The sequence below is a fragment of the Microcaecilia unicolor genome, chromosome 2 (genome assembly GCF_901765095.1).
Source record: "Microcaecilia unicolor chromosome 2, aMicUni1.1, whole genome shotgun sequence".
Taxonomy (NCBI): domain Eukaryota; kingdom Metazoa; phylum Chordata; class Amphibia; order Gymnophiona; family Siphonopidae; genus Microcaecilia; species Microcaecilia unicolor.
In genome coordinates, this window is record NC_044032.1 from 285,963,306 (window position 1) to 285,984,637 (window position 21,332).

Sequence of the window (21,332 nt, forward strand, 5' to 3'; positions counted from 1 at the left end):
AAGTACAAAATATTTTATCCTGCTTACCCCAAAAATAGTGGATTTTCCCCAAGTCCATTTAATAATGGTCTATGGACTTTTCCTTTAGGAAGCCGTCCAAACCTTTTTAAAACTCTGCTAAGCTAACCACCTTTACCACATTCTCTAGCAATGAATTCCAGAGTTTAATTACACGTTGAGTGAAGAAACATTTTCTCCGATTCGTTTTAAATTTACTACATTGTAGCTTCATCGCATGCCCCCTAGTCCTAGTATTTTTGGAAAGCGTAAACAGATGCTTCACATCTACTCATTCAACTCCACTCATTATTTTATAGACCTCTATCATATCTCCCCTCAGCCGCCTCTTCTCCAAGCTGAAGAGCCCTAGCCGCTTTAGCCTTTCCTCATAGGGAAGTCATCCCATCCCCTTTATCATTTTCGTCGCCCTTCTCTGCACCTTTTTTAATTCCACTATATCTTTTTTGAGATGCGGCGACCAGAATTGAACACAATATTCAAGGTGCGGTCGCACCATGGAGTGATACAATGACATTATAACATCCTCATTTTTGTTTTCCATTCCTTTCCTAATTAATAATACCTAACATTCTATTTGCTTTCTTAGCTGCAGCAGCACACTGAGCAGAAGGTTTCAACGTATCATCGACAACACCTAGATCCCTTTCTTGGTCCGTGACTCCTAACGTGGAGCCTTGCATGATGTAGCTATAATTCGGGTTCCTCTTCCCCACGTGCATCACTTTGCACTTGCTCACATTAAATGTCATCTACCATTTAGACGCCCAGTCTCCCAGTCTCGTAAGGTCCTCTTAATTTTTCACAATCCTCCTGCAATTTAACGACTTTGAATAACTTTGTGTCATCAGCAAATTTAATTACCTCACTAGTTACTCCCATCTCTAGGTCATTTATAAATATGTTAAAACTCAGCGGTCCCAGCACAGACCCCTGGGGAACCCCACTAACTACCCTTTTCCATTGAGAATACTGACCATTTAACCCTACTCTCTGTTTTCTATCTTTTAACCAGTTTTTAATCCACAATAGAACACTACCTCCTATCCCATGACTCTCCAATTTCCTCTGGAGTCTTTCATGAGGTACTTTGCCAAACGCCTTCTGAAAATCCAGATACACAATATCAACTGGCTCACCTTTATCCACATGTTTGTTCACCCCTTCAAAGAAATGTAGTAGATTGGTGAGGCAAGATTTCTCTTCACAAAATCCATGTTGACTTCGTCTCATTAATCCATGCTTTTGAATATGCTCTGTAATTTTGTTCTTAATAATAGTCTCTACCATTTTGCCCAGCACCGACCTCAGACTCACCGGTCTATAATTTCCCGAATCTCCTCTGGAACCTTTTTTAAAAATCGGAGTTACATTGGCCACCCTCCAATCTTACGAAACCACGCTCGATTTTAAGGATAAATTACATATTACTAACAATAGCTTCGCAAGCTCATTTTTCAGTTCTATCAGTACTCTGGGATGAATACCATCTGGTCCAGGAGATTTGCTACTCTTCAGTTTGTAGAACTGCCCCATTACATCCTCCAGGTTTACAGAGAATTCATTAAGTTTCTCCGACTCGTCAGCTTCAAATACCATTTCCGGCACCGGTATCCCACCCAAATGTTCCTTGGTAAAGACCGAAGCAAAGAATTCATTTAATCTCTCCGCTACGTCTTTGTCTTCCCTGATCGCCCCTTTTACTTCTCGGTCATCTAGTGGTCCAACCAATTCTTTTGCCGGCTTCCTGCTTTTAATATACCGATGCCAGCAGCCTGGTGCCACCCTGGTTTAGGTGGAGCCCATCCTTTTGGAATAGGCTCCCCCTTCCCCAGAATGTTGCCCAGTTCCTAACAAATCTAAAACCCTCCTCCCTGCACCATTGTCTCATCCACGCATTGAGACTCCGGAGCTCTGCCTATCTCTTGGACCCTGCGTGTGGAACGGGTAGCATTTCAGAAAATGCTACCCTAGAGGATCTGGATTTGAGTTTTCTACTTAAGAGCCTAAATTTGGCTTCCAGAACCTCTCTTCCACATTTTCCTATGTCATTGGTACCCACATGTACTAAGACAGCTGACTCCTCCCCAGTACTATTTAAAATCCTATCTAGGTGATGCGTGAGGTCTGCCACCTTCGCACCAGGCAGGCAAGTCACCAGGCAATCCTCAAGTCCACCAGCCACCCAGCTATCTATATGCCTAATGATCGAATCACTAACTACAACAGCTGTCCTAACCTTTCCCTCCCGGCCAACACTTGGAGACACATCCTTGGTGCGAGAGGATAGTACATCGCCTGGTGGGCAGGTCCTGGCTACAGGAGTATTTCCTACTTCACCAGGGTGATGCGCTCCTTCTAGGAGACCTCCCTCCTCCAAGGTAGCACAGGGGCTACCAGACTGGAGGTGGGACTTCTCTACAACATCCCTATAGGTCTCCTCTATGTACCTCTCTATCTCCCTCAGCTCCACCAAGTCTGCTACTCTAGCCTCAAGAGAACGGACATGTTCTCTGAGAGCTAGGAGCTCTTTGCATCAGGCACACACATATGATATCTCACCAACTGGGAGATAATGATACATGTGACACTCAATGCAAAAGACTAGATAGCACCCCTCGCTGCTGGACTGCTGACTCCATCTTAGTGTTTTTGAGTTTTTCAGTAATTTAAAACTTGCTACAGTATTAAGGATATTAGCCTAATATAAAAGTGTCTTTTAGTTTATGTGGAGGGGCATAATCGAACGCGAACGCCCATCTCCATGGGCGTTTATCTCCGAGGACAGGTTCGTGAAGGGGCGGGCCAGACCGTATTTTCGATAATAAGGTTTGTGCCGGGCAAATGCATTGCATTTGGGAAGATTTGAGCTGGGCGGTATCAGTTTTGAGCGATAATGGAAACCGAAGGCGCCCCACTCAAAAACGAACAATGCAAGGCATTTGGTCGTAGGAGGTGCCAGGATTCGTAGTGCACTGGTCCCCCTCACATGCCAGGACACCAACCAGGCACCCTAGGGGGCACTTGTAACAATTAAAAAAAAATTAAAATACCTCCCTGGTGCATAGCTCCCTTACCTTGGGTGCTGAGCCCCACAAATCCCCCCAAAACCCACTGCCCACAACTCTACACCATTACCATAGCACTTATGGCTGAAGGGGGCACCTAGATGTGGGTACAGTGGGTTTTGGGAGCGGGTTGGAGCGCTCCCATTTAGCAGCACAAGTGGGGGGATGGGCCTGGGTCCACCTGCCTGAAGTCCACTGCACCCACTAACAACTGCTCCAGGGACCTACATACTGCTGTGATGGAGCTGGGTATGAAATTTGAAGCTGGCATACAGGCTGGAAAAAAACGCTTTTAAAGTTCTTTTTTTTGGTGGGAGGGGGTTAGTGACCACTGGGGGAGTCAGGGGAGGTCATCCCCGATTCCCTCCGGTGATCATCTGGGCAGTTGGGGCACTTTTTGGGGACTTGTTCGTGAAAAAAAAGGGTCCAAAAAAGTGACCCAAATTCTCGCTTCTGGCGCCCTTCTTTTTTCGATTATCGGCCTAGCGCGCCCATCTCTCGGCCGATTAAACACACCCCAGTCCCACCTTCGCCACACCTCCGACACACCCCTGTCAACTTTGTCCATGCCCGCGACAGACTGCAGATGGAGGCGCCCAAAATCGGCTTTCGATTATACCGATTTGGGCGCCCATGAAAGAAAGGCGCCCATCTCCTGATTTGGGTCGAAATATGGGCGTCTTTCTCTTTCGAAAATAAGCTGGATAGTATATTGTATGATTTATTTAGTGTTTCCATCTTAGATGGTAATGAAATGTATTTAAAACTCTGTAAGAGCACTCCTTGCTTGTTACCCTAATTACAATAACTGACTATAAATGAAGAGTTGTCCTAGGGGTGCGTGGGTGTTGGGGAGGGTGGCTAGGAAGACTAAACTAGATCCTGCAGTGCCTGCTAGATTCTATCTGTTAATGCTGTGGTACAAAGTTTTTAAAACTAAGTGGAAAAGACTATGGAGATTAGTTGATAAAATTTACTTTTTATATTTTTATTTTGCCTATCACTAACCTACAATGCCTCCTTTAAACCCCAATCTTTAAGTTCCCAAAGCACAAAGCAAAATAGTGTTCACTTAACAGAGAAATGTCCTCTTTTCTCATAACTTCTCAGAAAGAACAGAAATTGCTTGAAAATGAGCAAAAGATGCAAAAATTTGACTCTACTGTTACAATCTGCCGTTACTTCAAATATTAAGGATTGTTTGTCTATTCATGTTGTTAGAAGCGATGGAAAACCTCTCTCAAGCTAAAAATCTTAGATTCTTAAATGTTCTGGTCACTCACTATTTAGCACCTCTAGGAACTCCTGAAAATGTACCTGAAAGAAATTTTGCAATATTCTCAATTGGAGGCTTTTATCAGTTGAGAATATATATTATGTCTCTAAAGGATCTAGAGTTCTTTTTTGGAAGAGAGAGGCATGGATTAAATATCTTCTCCTGATAGCTTGGATATATCTCAGTTCTTGGAAATTTCTCAGTTCTTGGAAATTTCTCAGGAAGTTATTACCAAATGAGCTACTCTTTTGGTTACCTTTTCCTCTGTAACTGTCAAGAAAGAAATCTTGAAATTGTATTTTTCTAAAAGACAAACTTCCTTTTGTGGCCAGCAGATACATATTTATCAAGCAAACTCAGTATGATGGGAAAGAGTTCCTACAGTTTAAGCCAAAAGTCTTGGCAGTCGGGGGCTACATTTTTTCTTAGATTTCCTTGTAAATGCTTGGTAACTCTTGGAAATAGTAGATATGTATTTTATTAAAGGGTTGATGTGCAGCAATCTAGCATTACCACTAGCTTTACGCGGGCACTGGTAGTAGTGATGCCCCCAACACACACCATTTCCGGTGCTCTCAATAATTGGCAGTACTTTTTACCACTGGGTTAGCGCAGGGCCCTTACCGCCAGCTCAATGGGTGGCGGTAAGGGATTCCCTGGAATGGTCTTGAGGCAAGTGTCTACATACCACATGGCTGTTTCCTTTTTTGGGCATTTTACCCTCTGCGACAAAAGGGACATCAGAGCACTGATGCTACCGCAAGTCCCCCTTTACCACAGTTTGTTAAAAGGGGTCCTTAGATACTTTTCCTCAGGTTAAACCTGTGGTGCAAACTAATTTAGATTAAGGGTCTTAGCTATGTAGAACTTATCGGAGAAAATATTTCTTCACTCAACGTGTAATTAAACTCTGGAATTTGTTGCTAGAGAATGTAGTAAAAGCAGTTAACTTAGTGGAGTTTAAAAAAGGTTTGGATAGCTTCCTAAAAGAAAAGTCCATAAACTATTATTAAAATGGACTTGGAGAAAATCCATTACTTATTTCTAGAATAAGCAGCTAAAATGTTTTGTACTGTTTTAGGATTTTGCCAAGTACTTGTAACCTGGATTGGCTACTGTTGGAAACAGGATGCTGGGCTTTATAGACCTTCGATCTGTCCCAGTATGGGAATACCTATGTATTTATGTAGGACTTAAGAAGTTCAAAAAATGTGAATTTATTCTGTCATTTTCTTTTATAATTTAATTGTATGGCCATCTAGGTAACAGTGATCTTCATATTGTGGGCTTGAGATGGTCTTTCTCTTTATAGATGTATTACTTATTTGTATTTTATTTTCCTTTCTTTTCTTTGTAACATTGAGATGTTCAAAAACAATAATTTTCTAAACAAAAAAGGTAAGGCAAGTCTTCCCTCTGCTAAATCCATGTTGTTTCTGACCCATAAAGCCAGGTTTATTCGATCCCTTCCTCCTTTTCAATAATTGGTGTTCCATTGGTCACCCTATAAAATTTGGGTTCTGGAAATTGGTAATTATAGGTCTGAAATTTAATTTATGTGTTCTTTCAGATCGCTAGGGTGAATAAGATTGGGTTCAGGTGATTAGCTTGCCAGTTTGCTCTATTACATCTTCCAGGTTCACTGTGACTTGCTTCAATTCTTCCAAATTACCACCATCAAAATTGTTTATGGCGTGAACATCTTACTTAGTAAAAACTGAAGCAAAGAGCTCAGATAGTTGGCTTTATCCTCTCGGAGTGTCTTTTTTACCCCTTTGTCATTTAATGGTCCAGTTGACTCCCTTACAGGTTTCCTGCTTTTAACCATGAGTTTTGCCTTTATGGCAAACTTCTTTACAAATTCTCTTCTGACCTGTGTTCTTAATTCTTCACAGCTAATTTGCCAGTGCTTATCCTCTCTTCTATTGCCATCACTTGGACCCACTTTCATTTTTAGTTTTACATGTGTACTTTTGAAACTTCAAATGTATGCACGTAAATTAGACCTGAAAAATTTGTGGCCAAAGAATAGGTATAAATGTATAGATTCCTGGGGGTGATTTTCAAAGGGAAATATGTGCCTGCTTCCACTTTGAGCATCCATCTAAATGCACACAGAGAAAGCTATATGAATACTTAATATATATGTACGTGATTATAAAATTACCCCCTCAGAGTTTAACTGTGATGTTTGTTCTCACAAAATTAGTAATTGGTGCATTAAATAGCACGAGAAGTGTTTAATGCAGAGGTTATTTCTGTTTTTTCTTTTGTTATCAGATATATGGTGCTGGAAATAATGATTTTCTTAGACTTTGCCTCTCTTTTTCCAGGAAGAGCTTATAAAGGATGCCAAATAATTCTTAAGTAAGCATGGTGACCTTCTGATTGCTTTGGTGGTTTTGAATCTCTGAATGACCATTATGTGCTTGGGAAAAATTATAGCATGGACATGAAATGCCCCTAAATCACAGAATGTCATTGTTAGCACACCTGATTGACACATACTTGGAACTATCCAGGTTCAGCCCCCTCCTCCCCCCGCCAGTCAACAGTTTAAAAAAGGGAAGGCTGCTGCAGAGATAACTGCTTCCATAAAACTTAGGTCCTACAGCTAGTTAATTGTACTGCTGGACAAATAATATTAATTGAATGCTTGGCTACAGTCAATGTGGAAAGTAGATATGTTCTGTAACTTTTTTGCTTGCCAGCACTAAACAGAGTGTGATCAAAGGGAAGAAAGGGATGACAGAGGCTAAGGACAGGACATGCGCAAACATTCCTGGTTAAAAGCACACCTAGTTTGAAGTGTACTCATGACAGTAGCCATCTACAAAGTCGGACTTGATACCTAACAGCATCATAAAGTGGGAGTTAGTTACCCATTCTGGACTCTATTCTATAACTGGCTCTCAAATTTGGGTGCCGATAGAAATTAGTGCTAAGCCCTTGTCTATAAACAGTGCTCAGAGTTGGGCGCTGTTTATAGAATAGCGTTTGGCACCAAGATCTGCGCCCAGTTTTAGGTGCGAGGATTTACACCAACCAAAACCTGGTATAAATTCTCATGCCTAAATTAGGCACGAGTCTCCCTTATTCATTTAAACTGCACACATATTCCAAGAATGCCCCTGATCTGCCCATGCCCCTCCCGTGGCCATGACCCCTTTTTGGATTCCTGTGTAAATTTTACATGTAGATACCGGCACCTAAAGATGTGCACGCAAATTTGAATTAATGCTAATTAACACCAATAATTATTAGTGTCCAATTATTGGCGCTAATTGGCTCATTTATCAATTAAATTGTGAGTGCAAATTGGGTGTGTGCCCATATTTGCATGTACAATTTTGAGCGCCATATATAGGATTAGGGTGTCTGTGTCTTAGTATTGTAGGTCAATCTGCAATAACACCTATTATTAGAGATTAGATAGGAGATGACCAACTTGGCTTGATTTTTCTCACCGAGACTTGATTACATAACTTAACTAATCTATACCAGCTCGTGAATAAATTACTAGACACAACACCGGTCATCACAACCAACACCGACATCCCATCGGTAGACAACCTTGCTAAATATTTCAATGAAAAACATTAATCTATGCAAAACCCTACCTCTGGACAACACGGATATAGAAAACTTCATAAATGGGCTGGACCCCATGCCTGATGAATACCCGGCGGACCAATTATGGACAAACTTCGCCCTCCTCAGTGCCGACATAGTTACTCAGGCGATTAAAAAATACTCCAAAAGCCACTGTCAATTGGACATCTGCCCCAGCTACCTAATACAATCTGCCCCCCACCGCTTCATAACAGACCTCACATCCATCTAAATTTCATGCTTCAGCGGGGTATTTTCCCTAAAGAAAAAGGCAACATCCTGCTCACCCCAATACCAAAAGACACCAAGAAAAAAACAAATGACATCACCAACTACCGCCCAGTCAAACTTATGGAAGGACTGGTGACCAAACAACTCAACGACTACATAAACAAATTCACTATACTACATGAGTTACAATCAGGATTCCGACCCCAACATAGCACCAAAACTGTACTACTCACTCTCCTATCCAAATTCAAGCAGGAGATAGCAATAGGCAAAAGCATTCTCCTCCTTCAATTTGGCATGTCCAGTGCGTTAGACATGGTTAACCATAACATATTGCTAAGACCCCTAGACTATTTTGGAATTGGTGGTAACACTCTCAACTGGATTAAGGGCTTTCTAACCACCAGAACATACCAAATGAAATCAACATATCATCACCCTGGAAACCAGACTGTGGAGTACCACAAGGATCACAAGGATCACCAGTATCACCGATCCTTTTCAACCTCATGATGGTCCCACTAGCCAAATCCTTATCCACACAAGGCCTTAATCCATTCATTTACGCTGATGACTTCACACTATACATCCCCATACAAGCATGATTTAGCAGAAATCACCAATAAAACCAAGCTCAGCTTAAACATCATGAACTCATGGGCAAACGCATTCCAACTAAAACTCAACACAGAAAAAACACACTGTCTCATCATCTCATCCCAATACAACACATACAAACCCACAAACATTAACACCCCAGGATACACCCTCCCTATTTCAGACAGCCTGAAAATTCTAGGAGTAACAATCGACCGAAACCTCCAACTAGAGTCCCAAGCTAAACTCACCATAAAGAAAATGTTTCTCTCAATGTGGAAGCTAAAACTTGTGAAACCATTCTTCACGAGGGAAATATTTCGCAACCTGGTACAGTCAATGGTACTAAGCCACACAGACTTCAAACCGCCGAAAACACAGCACCAAGGCTTATATATGGAAAAAACGCATTTTGACAACACCAAACCACTCCGAGAAAAACTGCACTGGCTTCCAATTAAGGAACATATCGCATTCAAAATCTGCACGACAGTTCACAAAATTATCTACGGTGAGGCACCGGGATACATGACAGACCTCATCGACCTACCACTCAGAAACACCATAAAATCAGCACGATCATACCTAAACCTCCATTACCCAAGCAGCAAAGGACTCAAATACAAATTCACCTACGCTTCCAGCTTTTCCTACCTGAGCGCACAATTGTGGAACGCACTACCAAAAGCAGTAAAAATCATACTCTACCACATGAATTTCCAGAAAGCACTAAAAACAGAACTGCTCAGAAGGGCATACCCCACCGACCCAACATAAAAAGCCTGGACATTTGCGACACAATGTAACCAAAGATTGTAATGGACATATCCTAACTCTTCCTTTCCCTCACTAAGTTCTCCCCAATTGTCTTTACCATACATGTATCTCACTCTACCATAATATCATCTTGATATTACTCGCAATTTGTATTTGTTCATACCGGAATCAGTTAACGCCGATTACGGTACTATGTAAGCCACATTGAGCCTGCAAAGAGGTGGGAAAATGTGGGATACAAATGCAACGAATAATAATAATAATACTGTGTTAGAACAATGTCCCCCGAATACAAAATCTTTCATTTGCCTTCAGATAATCATAAAGGGAGAGGAATAATATAACTTTATGAAAACTTTTTTCATTCCTCTGTGGCTGATTCTTTATCCAGACCCAATTTAGAAATTTTAGTGTGTGATGGTATTGATGATTTGAAGTGCGATACCTTGCATTGTGTGATATTTTATTCTCCACCATGCAAGTGGTCTCTTAGAGGGGCATAATTGAAAGGGGCACCCAAGTTTTCCTGAGGACGTCCTTGCAGGACGTCCTGGCGAAGGGGCGGGGAAGCCTGTATTATCGAAACAAGATGGGCATCCATCTTTCGTTTTGATAATAAGGCCGGGGATGCCCAAATCTTGAAATTTAGGTCATCCCCAGAGATGGTCGTCCTTAGACTTGGCCATTTCCGATTTTCGGCGATAATGGAAATTGAGGACGCCCATCTCAGAAACGACCAAATGCAAGCCCTTTGGTCGTGGGAGGAGCCAGCATTCATAGCACACTGGTCCCCCTGACATGCCAGTACACCAACCGGGCACCCTAGGGGGCACTAGAGTGGACTTCATAAATTGCTCCCAGGTACATAGCTCCCTTACCTTGTGTGCTGAGCCCCACAACCCCCCCCCAAAACCCACTACCCACAACTGTACACCACTACCATAGCCCTTACAGGTGAAGGGGGGCACCTTCTGACCTCAGAAAACACAAGGGCTGTCTTCAGGGACCACCTCCATTTCCTCATCGAGCGTGACAGCTGAGATCATGAGCTTGTCAGATAAGACTGAATTACCTGACTTAGCTTAGGTTGTCCAACAACAGCAAACCCGTCTACACCATTTATCTGGAGTCCTTCAAGATGTCTGTAACACTTACAATCATTATTTCAGCTTTTAAGAAAACTTATCAAGGACAGGTCCAAAGTCATCCTTCTAAAAATGCCTTCAAAAAACAATGAGTCTTTAAATATTTCTTAAATTGTTTCTTATTTGGACAGAGTTTCAAATGTCCTGGGAGATTATTCCACATGCTTAGGACAGGTCCAACGTCATCCTTCTAAAAATGCCTTCAAAAAACAATGAGTCTTTAAATATTTCTTAAATTGTTTCTTATTTGGACAGAGTTTCAAATGTCCTGGGAGATTATTCCACATGCTTACAACAGCAACTGAAAAGGCGTGAGCATGAGTGTCGGCAAAATGAAAAGCAGAACACACAGGAATACATAACTGCTTTGTAACTTCTGATCGTGAAGCACTTCTTGGCTGGTACATAGAAAGAACATTCAAAAAATAAGAACAACAGTTTTTTTATACACGTTGGTGAATTAAACATAATACCTTGAACATGAGCATGTATTTAACAGGGAGCCAGTGAAGCCTTTTCAAAACTGAGGTGATATGATCTGATTTCTGAACACTCTTAATTAAACATGCTGCTGCATTCTGCACGACGTGCAGAGCCTGAAAGAAGAATTGTGTTGTGAGCATACATCCTGAATAATACCTTTAAATTCTGAAATACTTACCCAATGAGGCCATATACAAGTTGAATAGCAAGGCTGATAAAGCTGACCCTTGCGAACACCATGATTTATTGCAAAACTACCAGATACAGAGTGACGGATTTTAATTACAAAGGATCTTCCTCTTAAATACGATTTAAACCATTGTGACACTTGACCTCACACACCCAAATCATAAAAGCATTTTCAACAGATGAAGTATTCTTTCTGATTAAAAAATATTATTTAGCAGAACCAAGATGGCGTCCTGAGGGAAGGATGTGGTAAGCTGTGCTCGGAAGTTTTTCTCAGATATGGAGAAGAATGTAGAGTGAAAGTATAGGATTTCACCTCTGAATCCCAGCAAACTTCCCTCTACAGACAACCAATACTGGAGCTGTTTAACGTTTCACCTTTTACATCCCAGACCAACTCCACAGAGATGATAGAAGTTGCGTTTTCTGTAGCTGAGCCTTGTCCTGTGGGTAGCGCCACCTCCTCCAGCAATGGCATCTGTGGCTGAGGAACTGCAACCTGAAGCATCGCAAGTAGGCTCCTCAATTACAGAGGGGATTCCCTGGCCGATTTTGGAGAGGCCAGGTAGAGTGATGACAGTGGAAGATAAGGCTTGTGAACTTTTGGCACTCCTGGATCAACAACAATGGTGGGAATATCACCTTTGAACCAGGTACTGGAACTGAATCAGAAGCCTCCTCTGAAAGGTTCTTCACTGGTTAACTGGATAATGTTACCTTAGATGCTTTGTGGGATGCAATTGTTTTGCTGCATGAGTCCATTACTGATTTAACTTCTGTTATACAATCTAACCAAGCTGTGGTAAAAGGAACAACTACTAATATAAGATCTGTACAATGAAGGGTTGATAAAATTGAATCTCAAACTGGATAATTCAAAAAACTCAAGCAGAAATTTTGAAGGATAAAATGCTTACAGCCTCGGAGAAATTGAACTTCTGGAAAATTCCTATAGATATTTGAACTGCACTTTTTAAAATCTCCAAAACTTCTGATTCTTTCTCCAGGGAATTTACTGAAGAAATATGTGAAAGAAGTTTTCATGTCCTTAAGAGGCCTTACTTTCCTTTTCAAAAGTTTATTATATTCTCCAGAAAAATTACCACAAACACAGTACAAGTGAGAAGACCCTTAAGAAAAATAATGAGATAACCCAGAGCAACTTAGATCTAACTGGTTTTCTGGAAACTCAGCATCTGAAAGTGTTGACCTTTCTATACCTTATGGTACTCTTTGTGTTTTCCCAAGATCGTGATCATGTCTGAGACTATTTTGTCATTTTAGGAATGTGTACTATGTGGGACAAGAAAATCTGGGTTTTCTGGATCTTACTAGATCTACTCAGGAGAAAAGGGAAAAATTTCTTGCTTTAAACAAAGTGTAGTGGTGCTAGGAGGTACTTATCAATTATGGTATCCTTGTAAGTGTGAGGTTTTTATCTCTGCTGTTAAATATGTTATGTTAAACAATATGTTTTTGTTAAATAAGCATTTTCTTTTCAGCCAGATCAGTTAAATTTCCTAGTGAGGCTGAACAATCCGAAGTAATTATTTTGATAGATTTGATCAATGAAGTTCTAGATAGGAGCGATTGTTATGATAGATGTCCTTCCTTTTGGTTTCTTTGGATTATATATATATATAATTTGTTTATTTTATTTCCTTATATATTGCCTTGTTTCTCAAGGGATCTTTCTTTTGGTTTCTCCTTTTATTTGTGGTCTTTATAGCACATATTGTTTTCCTTCGGTCTTTGCCTGTTTTTTTTTTCTCTTGATGTTAGATTTCTGAGGTGTGCTTTTCTTAATAAGTGATTTTTTTCACTTCGCTTCTAAATAATTTTTATTTGCATTTATAATTATCATCCCACTGTAGACTTGACCATTCCCTACATCATTCAGCTTCTTTATAGTTTAATTTCCAAGTTTATTAGTACTTGATATACTGCCTAGGGGATATCCATCAAGACCAAAAAAACAAAGCAGAAAATTAACAGGAAAGCGCAGAGTTAAGAAAACTAAAGAAAGGGATAGGAGGTGTTTGGACTGGAGGGATGGGCAAGGAGAATATCACCTATTTCGTCATCCATTTATTCTTTTAGGTGATCTTAACCTACATCTGGATACCATTTCTGATTCACTTACCCATGATTTCCTTACTTTTCTTAATGATATACATGCTGTCCTGATAGTTTCCTCTCCAACCAATACTGCAGGCCATACTGTTGATGTACAGTATTTATTACACATTGCTCTTCCATTTCTGGTATCTCTCTACTGCTCGTGTCCCTTGATCTGACCATACCTTGGTCTCCTTCTCTCTTACTCTTCCAACTGTGTGTTCTCCTCCCCATTGCTCTTTATCTTACCTTATTCAGAAAAACTCAGTCCTGACTCCAGAAATTTTCTTTAAAAACTGCCAAGAATTTCCCTGCTGATTTTCCTCTCTGTCCTTAGATAACCATATCTCAGTTTGGAATAATACTCTTCAATCTACTCTTGACACATTAGTTCCTCTTCAGCCACTTACCTCTAATCATTCTACATCCCAACCATGGTTTCACCATGGATTCTATATTCTTCATCATCAATTAAGTCGTGATGAGCGCTTATGGAGAAAGACTTCATGCCCTTATAGATTGAATAAATTTAGGGAACTCTCTCATTGTTATTCTGCTAGCCTAGAAAAAGCAAAACATAAGTATATCACAGGCTTACTTGCCTGAGACCATAACACCGCCCACCTTTACTCAGTCATTTCACTAACTTGTTAGGTCTTGTGGCTCACTCTGCGCTAACTGCTGTCGACTTTTGCCACAGGCTTTTCTGACAAAATCACTCCTTCTCTGGCAGTCTTTACCTACTTTCACCATTACTTCCGTAAACCGTTCCCCAAATTTTTCATATCCTTTACTCATTATACCCTTTGCCTCCTTTTCTTTCTTTAAGTTCCCCTCTCCGGATCTTCTCAAGAAAACTGTCATATCTTTGGCCATCATCCTCTTATAATGACCCAAATCCCAGCATGCCTTTTTCTGAGGTTCCTACAACTACTATTACCTTTCATATTATCAATGGTTACTATTAGCCTCTCCACAGCAGGCTTTCTCTTTTCATGGGAACAGGCAATTGTTTCCCCTTTCTTAAAGACCTCCAAATTAGATACTTCATACTGTGAACAATTACAGACCAATCTCCAGTTTACTCTTTGTATCCAAGATTGTGGGAAAAAATAGTTTCTGTACAACTCTCTGTGTCCCGCAAAATGACAAGATGGATTCGGATAGGCTTTGAAGGCAACTCCAGTAGTTGGAAATAAGGACAGGGCTGGGCGGACTTCTACAGTCTATGTTCCAGACACACAAAGAAAGACCATGATTAAGTATATAATATCATGTTCATTGTTGAATTAATCTAGAATAGATAACGAATGTGACTGTGGGCAGACTGGCTGGACCATTCAGGTCTTTATCTGCTTCACTTACTACGTTACTATCCAGCTTATAATCGAACAAGAAAACGCCTATATTTTGACCCAAATCGGGAGATGGGCGTTTTTTCTCGCAAAGGCGCCCAATCGGTATAATCGAAAGCCGATTTTGGGCGTTTCCAACTGCACTCCGTCGCGGAAATGAATAAAGTTGACGGGGGCGTGTCGGAGGCGTAGTGGAGGCGGAACTGGGGCGTGGTTATCAGCCAAGGAGAGATGGGCGTCTCTTAGCTGATAATCGAAAAAAAAGGCGTTTTACCGCAATTTGGGTCACTTTTTTTGGACCCTTTTTTTTTACGACAAGTCCAAAAAAGTGCTCCACTGCCCAGATGACCACTGGAGGGAATCAGGGATGACCTCCCGGACTCCCCAGTGGTCACTAACCCCCCTCACCAACAAACCCCCCACTTTACAAACTTGTTCCAGCCTCTATGCCAGCCGCAAATGCCGTACCCACCTCCATGACAGCAGAATGTGTTCGATCCTGTCACAGCCTTTCCCTGGGTCAGATGTGGCTCTCGGGTGCAGTACAGGGTCACATCAGCATGCATTGTGTGGTGGGTGTGAGGGTGGTGGGCTCCGTGATTTCATTAGCTTGTTTACAGTCTCACGATGTTGGTAGTTGGTAGGCTCTTCTCCCATGGTGCTTTTCCCCCTACCTACTGGGTCAGTGTGCCCTGTGTGGTTTCCTGTTGTAGTCCATGCGGTAGGGCATTTATTGTAAGCCAGTTTAGTTCCCTTTCCTGTGTTAGCCACGCTAGACAACTTAGTTCTTCCCTTGAATGTGGCTGAAAGAGGGCATTGTACAGCATTCTGCCAGCTCTGACCTACTGCTAATCTCAGTACCAGGGAGACTCGTTGCCAGTGGGGCACAACCTCTGATCTGCAGTTAACTGTGAGTAAAGGCGGTTATTCCAATAAAGGACGTTTTCGGAGGAGATTAGTCTTCAGGTGTCAACTGGTGTGCCAATGTTATATAGCAGCAACCAGTCCTAGAGGCCTGCGTGTATGCAGGTCCCTGGAGCACTTTAGTGGGTACCGCAGTGCACTTCAGCCAGGTGGCCCCAGGCCCATCCCCCCCCCCCCCCACCTGTAACACTTGTGCTGGTAAATGGGAGGCCTCCAAAACCCACTGTACCCACATGTAGGTGCCTCCTTCACCCCTAAGAGCTATGGTAGTGTTGTACATTTGTGGTAGTGGGTTTTGGGGGAGGGGGTTGGGAGCTCAGCACCCGTGGTAAGGGAGCTATGCATGTGGGAGCTTTTTCTGAAGTCCACCGCACTGACCTAGGGTGCCCAGTTGGTATCCTGGCATACCAGGGGGGGCCAGTGTACTACGAATCCTGGCCCCTCCCATGACCAAATGGCTTGGATTAGGACGTTTTTGAGCTGGGCGTTTTTAGTTTCCATTATCGCTAAAAAAAACAAACGCCCAGCTCAAAAACGTCCATTTTTTCGAAAATTCGGTTCGGCCCACCCCTTCACAGACCCGTTCTCGGAGATAAACGCCCATGGAGATAGGCGTTTCCGTTCAGTTATGCCCCTCTATATGTTACTATGACCTGAATCTGAAATATTTTTCGCCAGCATTTTTTACGTTGGTTTGTAAAGTGACTAGAGGGCTCAGTGAAAACCGGTGCTTTTCCTATTTATGCTGGAGAGATTCTTTTAAATCCAATACCAAAATATAAGGCAATGGCAAAAATATTATCACTAATTACTGACCAATAGCATCCATTCCCCTGTTTGTTAATGGACGAACTAGTGGCAAAACACTTTTACAAAACTGCACTATCAGCATGGTAATGCTGACCCGTCCCGTTCATTTTGAACGGACTGTGTTGGCATTTCCACACAGCTTTGTAAAAGGGGGGGGGGGGGTAGTGGATTACTTACAGTATCATAATATATATCAGTCCAGTTTCAGAAGAGGTTACAGTACTAAAATTTTAGTTGACACACTTATTTTAAATATACGACTGTTATTAAGCAAGAGACACCAAGGCATTTTAATGCAGTTCTGTTTTTCGGCTGCATTTGATTTGGTGGACCATAATTTACTATTGTATGAACGGAGTGACATTGGAATCACTGGAACTGTTCTTACAGAGTTGTGATGGCAAGACAGACATCAAATTCCCGGGTAGCTGAATGTGATGTTCCTCAGGGTTCCCCTCTATTTCCCATACTTTTAAATATTTTAATGAGATAAAATACCACATCATTCATTGGATATTAGTGCAATGGTTTTTTCACTGGAAACTTCAAGAAGAATTTTAGAGGTATTATTGAATTCTACTTTAACATTAGACTTGCATTTAAATGCATTTGTTATCAAATGTTATACCTTTAATGTGAGCCACATTGAATCTGAACTTATTTGGGATAATTGTGGGATACAGATGTCATAAATAAATAAGGAAAGTGTTTGCTATATTAAGATGATTATATCACATTTGTAAATATTTTGAATTGGAACAATTTAAAGTGGTAGTACGAGCCTACATTTGATCTCAAATGGATTATTCTAATGTGATTTATATTGGAAGCATTGATAGGACAATTTTAAAAAATTACAAATTCCATAGCGTCCCACAGATCAATCCAGAGACTTGTGGGTTATGTCCCTCTGCCAGCAGGTGGAAATAAAGAGAACTTAACAGGTTTACTATGAGGCATATTTTCAAAGCACTTAGCCTCCCAAAGTTCCATAGAAACCTATGGAACTTAGCCTCCCAAAGTGCTTTGAAAATATGCCTCTATATCTGTCACCCTGCAATGACTTTGCTAACAAAATATGTAAGCCACATTGAACCCGCAATGACTATGTTAACAAAACTATGTAAGCCACATTGAGCCTAAAAATAGGTGGGATAATGTGGGATACAAATGCAATAAATAAATAAATAAATAAATGTGTTCATGTGCAGCCACCTTATCTCAGTATTCTCTCTATCTGCTAGGTGGATGGTCCTAACCGTGCAGCTCTGGATTGATTGGCTCCTGGCCTGGTCCCCCGGGTCCAGTCGAGCTTCTGGGGTCTGAGGTGTCCCGCTGTTGGGACTTTGGTGCACCCCTGGTGGTACCAGGTCCCTCCCTTCCTCCCCCATCGCCCCCTCCTCTCTGCTTGACTGGAGTTTGTGGTTCTCTCTCCTGCCTGTTAAAAAAAAAAACCTCCTGCTTCGCCCTGAGGTGCCTTGACTGAGGTTTCTTCTGCTCTGGCAAGCTCTCCTACCCTTATAAGAAAAAAAAAAATACTGTTTGAGCACTGCAAAAAAAAAAAAAAAGCACCTCCTCAGTCTGCTTCAACCAGCGCAGCAAGCTCATTCCGGTTTACAGTACCAGCTTGGGTGTGTGAGGACCGGCTGGGCATGCGACAGTGATTCCCAAGTGGGTGAGTAGTCTTTACAATACTTGCACCTGTGGGGGAGAGCAAATGTGGCTTCCTCTGTGGTTGCCATTGGGCAGCTACTGTTCCCGTGCTGGAGCTCCACCTGTTGCGTCTATGCAGGCTGCAGTACAGCCCGACACCATGCAGTGTCATGCTCTTTCCTGGCTTGTTTTGGCAGGCATGGGGTGCTATTTTCTTGGGTGCGTTTACCTGTGGGCACCATTTTCCCACCGCACCACATGGCAAGGCCAGCGGTCCCTTGGGGCCCGATTCACCTGGAGGTCTAGCGGTTTTGATTGCGGGCCATTCTGAAGATATGACTGTGGGTGCTGGGGTAGATCGCTCCCAGTTTCTCCGAATTTGGTATTTTTTAAGAAGCAAGGGCTTTTGAGAAGAAGGTCTGGGGCGGCTCACAGACACTTTTCATTCTCCTTGGGTGTCTCACAGCTTTGGGTCTCCTGCAGCTTTCCAAGAGGCGAGGTCAGAAGCCCAGTAAACCTGTGTGGCTGCAGATTCGCAAGTACTGGCTATCTGAGGATCTTCTGGTGGACAATCCTATGCGTTGCCTCATGAGTGCTCCCTTACCTTTGGGTGATAAGCATTTTTCTGTATTAATATACCTCTGCTTGGTCCTATCATAGGTGGTTTGTGTTTTGAATGCAAGCAGAAGGGGGCGAGAGAAAAGGGAGTTCTTTTACCTTGATGGAGAAGATTCTGCTCTGTATGTATTAAGTGTGGTGGCTCCATTATTTTTCATGTGGAAGATTCACTAACTCGTGTATCAACTGGTGTTAATAATAGTATGGGTTACCACTCTAGTGAATCAGTATTGCATTGTTGGCAGTTGTAGGTATTTGTTGAAAGCATAGACAAGTTATTTTCTCTGATCATTTGCCCCAGTGGTTAGAAATCAGCCTGTGATGACACCTGCTGGGTGATAAAAGTATGAGAGAAAAGCAAAATTAACACTTTAGGGCAAGTTTCAAGCCATTCACCCTGGTGAAGAGTCCATGGATGTATGGTAGCCATGTACTTTCCCTTTTAAAATTGGCATACATATTCACATCTTTTTTTCCTGTGGGTAAAATTTCTATGCAAAATAACACATGTAGATCACTCTAACTTCAATTTTGCATACTGTGATGCCCTGTACATAGTTTTAGCCAGATTGAGTGAGGGAAATACCAAACTGGTCAGTTCACCAGTGTAATTGAGTTTAAAAAATTGCTTCAAAATGGTCTTAGATTAACTTTCACTGAATAGTCTTGTTTCCAACATACCTGAGGTTGTGAAATGAAATATTTTTGCTGCTCCTGTGAGTGTTAGTCTTATGGTTGTTGGGGCCCTGGGCAAGAGAGTATGTTGGAGGCCCTGAAAATCTATGGAGGCTGATATTCAGACTGCGGGAGGTAGCCAGGCTGCCTCTCATGGTTCGTGCTGAGCCTGGATATTCAGTGCTGGGCTGTTTCCTTCCGGTGACTGGCATTGAATATCCTGTTTATTTTGGGCCGGCTCCAACTTAATCGGCTAAGACGATATTCAGCGCTGACCGGTTAAATTGGAACCGGCCAGAGATATTCCAGGTATTGACGCACCCATATTTGCCCGCCAAACTTTGCTGGTAATGTGTTGAAAATCAGCAGCTAGCCAATTATATCGCATGATATAACCAGCTATCCAGCAATATTCAGCGGGAGACAGCCGGCTATCATTTGCTGAATATTGCTGGATAGCTGGCTAAGTACCGTTTAACCGGCCAGGTACCGATCCTGGCCGGTTAAATGGTGTTGAATATCGGCCACTATATTTTTATTTGTTATAGGCAGGTCATTCATTTTCAGTTTCACTGCTCCCTCTCTGTGACACGGCAGTGGAAGTCATATCATGGATCTTTGTAATACTCTTTGGAGTACTTGCAAACAGTAGGGCCCTTTTACTAAGCTGTGTTAGGTACTAACACATGCCTAACATGCTAATCCACGTGCAAAAAATTTTTTTTTGGGGGGGGGGGCATGTCAGGAAGGTGTTGCCACACTAATCAGTGCAGTTACGTTACCAAGCGCTAACTGGTTAGCGCAAGATTTCCGCATGAGACCTTACCACCTACAAAATGCTCATGCAGTGAATTTTATTAATGGGTGTTTCCTATTGGCAAAATTAGCACATAGCCATGAATACAAAAAATGGAAAATTATTTTATGGCTGTGGCAAGAATGGCCTTAGCGTATGGGTGCAAGGGTGCACTAAGGTCACTTTTTGCTGCAGCTTAGTAAAAGGGCCCCCGAGTCAGTTACAAAAACTTTACCCCGCCTCACCTTGCTCCCCTCCCCCAAATCATTTTAATTTGAATTTAATCATCGTCAGGGCCAGTAGGCAGCCCTGATGTTGGGCATGAGCCTTCCTGTCTGTAGGAGAAGCTGTGCCCCACCCCTTGTATTTCCTTGTGGGGTGGGTTGCCTCCTGTCTGTCTTCCTTCCTCTTATCTGATTGACTCTTGCCAGTCCCAGTCCTAGAGCAGGGGTTTATATGTCCTGCTTCTGAGTTGGGACCAGCAGTGGATCATTGCTTGTGACAGTTGTGATATGCGTGGTTTCTGTGATTCCCATGTTTTTTGGTTCTTGTCTCTCGCCTGAGTTTCCTGCTGGCTGTAACTTCTTGTTTTCTGTGCCTATGCTTGTGCTCCCCTCTTCTGAGTCTATTTCTATTTCAGCTGGCCATGTGTTTTGTGTCCTTGTATTACTTAACAGAGCTTTTATCTATGGACTGTATGTCATGTTCCATGCATGCCCATGGACTCCCACAAAGGGGTGCATGAGGGAACTTGCCTATTGTAACATAGTAGTAGTAGTAGTATATATTTAACCTGGGTATTGTGATGCTAGTGAAATTTAATCTGCCTTTGGACTTGCTATGGTGTGCACTGCTTAATACCGGGGTACCAGTCCCTTATGGCCACCTACCTCCTGGCAAGTTCCCTCACAATCATTTTATATTCCTCCTTTAGTTAAACTGCAATGCGGTTTACAATAAAATGAGATAATAATAGAAGAACAAACA